Source organism: Podarcis liolepis (assembly GCF_965112155.1).
Source record: "Podarcis liolepis genome assembly, chromosome: 3".
In the NCBI taxonomy this organism is placed as follows: domain Eukaryota; kingdom Metazoa; phylum Chordata; class Lepidosauria; order Squamata; family Lacertidae; genus Podarcis; species Podarcis liolepis.
Genome location: NC_139557.1, coordinates 17,103,299 through 17,108,266, shown reverse-complemented (window position 1 = coordinate 17,108,266; position 4,968 = coordinate 17,103,299).

The following is a 4,968-nucleotide window of genomic DNA, read 5'->3' as shown; positions in this document are numbered from 1 at the left end:
AACAGGAGCTCATCCCGTCGCAGGGATTTGAACCGCCGACCTTCCGATCGGCAAGCCCTAGGCTCTGTGGTTTAGACCACAGCACCACCCGCGTCCAGCTATATTATACTTAGATGCTATTTGAGATAAGCTCATTTATATGCACAGTTGTATTTTAATTGATGTTAGCCGACTTAGTTCGATCTGAGAAATAGCACACAATACGAGTGTTTAAATAAAAAAAATTAAAGTTTAATGCTCTTGGGGCTGGGATTTGTCCTTAAGGTTTTTCCTTGGTTTTAAATTTTAATGCTGTTATATAACCCATTGAAGTGTACAGGGACACTATAAATTATTTAGATGATGCCATGGAGGTGTGAATCAGTTCATTGATTTGCCATTCACTGCTCCCTTATCTCCTGGATGTGTTTGAGAGATGCAGTCTTTCCACTATTACTAAGCAACAGCTGCCCATCCTATCTGAGCCCCAGCTAGTGCCAGATGCCAATAATGATTAAATCTATAATTCAGGTATGTGTAAACCCAAATATATCCATGCAATTTGCCCTTGCCAGTGCATTGCAATGGGTAGACGCCAGAGGCTTCAGTTTAAAACGCTTTTCAGCCAGGAGTCTTGTGTAATGTCCTTTCCTCCAGCTGTGTGGGTTGTTGTTGTGAGCAAACTGAAAATTTCCTCAGAGAGGATGTGTGTGTACACACAGAGACACACAATTTTCTCAGAAATATTTGAAGGTGGGTATTTTTTTGAGCTTACCTCAGAGAGTTCCAGAAAAAAATCTACTTCTGCTTCATTGACTATGCAAAAGCTTTTGACTGTGTCGACCACAGCAAAATATGGCAAGTTGTTAAAGAAATTGGAGGGCCTGATCACCTCATCTGTCTCCTGAGAAATTTCTATGTGGGACAAGAAGCTACAGTTACAGATAGGTAGCCGTGTTGGTCTGCCATAGTCAAAATAAAAAAAAAATCCTTCCAGTAGCACCTTAAAGATTCTGAAGAAGTGTGCATGCACACGAAAGCTCATACCAAGAACTAACTTAGTTGGTCTTTAAGGTGCTACTGGAAGGAATTTTTTAAAGAAGCTACAGTGTTAGAACTGGATATGGAACAACTGATTGGTTCAAAATTGGGAAAGGAGTACGACAAGACTGTATATTGTCTCCCTGCTTATTTAACTTATATGCAGAATTCATCATGCGAAAGGCTGGACTGAATGAATCCCAAACCGGAATTAAGATTGCCAGAATAAATATCAACAACCTCAGATATGCAGATGACACAACTTGGTGGCAGAAAGTGAGGAGGAATTAAAGAAGCTTTTAATGAGGGTGAAAGAGGAGAGCGCAAAATATGGTCTGAAGCTCAACATCGAAAAAACGAAGATCATGGCCACTGGTCCCATCACCTTCTGGCAAATAGAAGGGGAAGAAATGGAGGAAGTGAGAGATTTTACCTTATTGGGCTTCATGATCACTGCAGATGGTGACAGCAGCCACGAAATTAAAAGATGCCTGCTTCTTGGGAGAAAAGTGATGACAAACCTAGACAGCATCTTAAAAAGCAGAGACATCACCTTGCCAACAAAGGTCCGTATAGTTAAAGCTATGGTTTTCCCAGTAGTGATGTATGGAAGTGAGAGCTGGACTATAAAGAAGGCTGGTGCCGAAGAATTGATGCTTTTGAATTATGGTGCTGGGGGAGACTCTTGAGAGTCCCATGGACTGCAAGAAGATCAAGCCTATCCATTCTTAAGGAAATTAGCCCTGAGTGCTCACTGGAAGGACAGATCATGAAGCTGAGGCTCCATTACTTTGGCCACCTCATGAGAAGAAAAGACTCCCTGGAAAAGACCCTGATGTTGGGAAAGATTGAGGGCACAAGGAGAAGGGGACGATGGAGGACGAAATGGTTGGACAGTGTTCTCGAAGCTACCAGCATGAGTTTGACCAAACTGCAGGAGGCAATGGAAGACAGCAGTGCCTGGCGTGCTCTGGGGTCAGAAAGAGTCGGACATGACTAAATGACTAAACAACAACAACACCAGCTCCCTGATGTGGCCAAGAGGTCTTCATTCCTCTGCTTGTAAAATACTATAAAAGCCCCATGCAGGCTTACAGCAGTGCAAAGCTCTTTGCACATTGGCTTCCAGCCCAGCCGCAGCTTCTTGCTACATCCACACAGATACAGGATGGCACATGTTCAGCTCAACATTTCAGGAAACGCTGCAAGGATGGTAGCCGGTGTGCAAAGTGCTGATATGCAGGTGCAGCTGTCTCTCTGTGTGTTTAGCAGAATGATCCCTTGGTCCATTTTGTGCAGTTAATAAAGCTAAGCATAATAGCTCCTTTGCCCCTGAAATTTTCTGAGAAATTCTTGCAGGCCCTGCAAAAACAGCAGAATAAAGGACATCCCAGCTCCCAAAGTGACAGGGACCCTGTCTCCTTTCAACAAAAGTCCCACCATGTACAACCAAGAGGCCACCTTTTATACAGCTTGATATAAATTTTATATTAATTTTAAACTTTATCTTAGGGATCATGTAGCCTCTGTATGTCGAAACAACAACAACAAAATCCTTCCAGTAGCACCTTAGAGACCAACTAAGTTTGTTATTGGTGTGAGCTTTCGTGTGCATGCACACTTCTTCAGATACACAGAGATTGTATGTGACAATCTCATTGCCCCAGATCTGATGGAGCAGGTTTTCAGTGTGGGTGCTAATCCTAAACATTGTAATGAGGGAAAACGGTAAGAAAAACGGTGTATACATATTTAGCAGAACACTATTTTTCTCTTTCTTTGTAGCTTCAGTAATGCGCTAGGGTAAGGTAAGGTAAATGGCGTTTCCGTGCGCTCTTGTTTCCGTCATGGTGTTCCATTGTGCCAGAAGCGGTTTAGTCATGCTGACCGCATGACCCAGAAAGCTGTCTGTGGACAAACGCCGGCTCCCTCGGCCTAAAAGTGAGATGGGCGCCGCACCCCATAGTCGCCTTTGACTGGACTTAACTGTCCAGGGGTCCTTTACCTTTTACCTAATGCACTAGTTGAACATTTCCTCCAAATTTCAAATTCCCCTCTGGCTCTGGTTCCAAGTTGAACATTAAATCAGTCCGCAAACTGCAATTTTGGAGGTGGGAAAGATATCGCATCAAGTTATTCCCACCTGATGTAGGGTCAATACAGTACCCAAATTGGCAACACGGTTCTGTGAAGGGTGAGAATGGCACTTTTTGTTGTTGTTGCTCTGTATCTTAGTTTCTGATTTTTTCCCATTTTTATATGAAATGGGACTATGTCTAGACAGGTATCTGGGGTGCCGTCCCCACATATGGAGAGTCTATCTTTTCTTGATATGCAATTAGAATAGCGGCTTGGAAAGATGATATCGCATGAGAGTAGCTGATCAAACACAAGAGCTAATGAATTCTTGCAGAGAGAGGGGAGGAGGGAAATCATTAAAACTCACGGCTTCAGTCCAAAGCTGGCTCATTTAATTCAAAATAAGGTAACAAATAGTTGATAACATTTCTCAGCAGATTCTAAGGAAAGATTAACCGGCACTAGATTGAACTTTAAGCTCTGCACCCAACGTCAAGCTGTGTACCTGTTACTCGGCTTGATGAGCAGACTGGACAGCAGGCTCGGTCATAATTGCCTGTCTATTCCCAAATTGGGAAAATAATTTACTGCAGCCTTGGCTGAGCCCAGAATTTCAGCTTAGTGTTATTTAGCATTTATATAGCGGTTTCAAATTAATATACAGAGTCTTCCATAATCCTGCCCTCATTCATCCTCACAACCCTGTGCGAGTGATCTCCGCTGTATTCACCCTTCAGAAAGAAATTGAGGTTGGGGCATAGTGGCTTGCACAGAGTTATCAAACAAGGGTTTTTCCAGACAATACAATGTGTAGTTGAAGACCAACTGTGTTTCTATTGTACCTCCTATTTTACCTTATAAAATAAGAACGCCCATACGTGCATCTTACAAAGAAAGGAAGAGGTTTATCGACCCTGATGAATAACTACCTATAAAAAAAGAAAGAAAGCTGAGATTAGGGAGGCCCTTGGCCACAAAATTCCCCATCCCTAATCTATACTGTCTCATATCCCTGCTCCATATGGGGAAATTAAATAAAGTAGCTTTCAGGTGAGTGATGATGATAAGCTTCTCATCTCAAGGAAGTGCTTGTCTTCAGGGAGGTGGTTGGTGTTGTTTTGCCAGCCAGCAAGGAAGTGAGAGAGAAAGTGAACATGAACTCCTGTGCTCATCTGTCAATAATAATAATAATAATAATAATAATAATAATAATATATTATTATTATTATTATTATTTATACCCCGCACATCTGGCTGGGTTTCCCCAGTCACTCTGGGAGGCTCCCAACAGAATATTAAAAACAGTATAAAACATCAAACATTAAAAACCTCCCTAAACGGGGCTGCCTTCAGATGTCTTCTAAAAGTCAGGTAGTTGTTTATTTCCTGGACATCTGATGGGAGGGCGTTCCACAGAGCGGGCGCCACTACCAAGAAGGCCCACTGCCTGGTTCCCTGTAACCTCACTTCTCACAGTGTGGGAACTTCCAGAAGGCCCTCAGAGCTGGACCTCAGTGTCTGGGCTGAATGATGGAGGTGGAGACGCTCCTTCAGGTATACTGGGCTGAGGCTGTCCAGTTTAGTTTTGAATGTACATGCAAATTCCCTGCATTTACTATGCCTGCTTTCTCCCAAGGTCATGCACTCTACTTCAAGGGTACCTTGTGGTCTGCAGACCACAGGTTGTCCATGAACTTCATCCAAGTGGCCTGTGGCATGTCTACAGATTTGCGATTGAAGAAAGGAGACAGCACATCCATCCATCACATCAACTATTCCTGTTACTATTGAATTGTAGTTTTATTGCTTCTTTTGCCTCTTATATTGCATTTAATTGCATTGCACTTTGAATTCTGTGGAATAAAATAC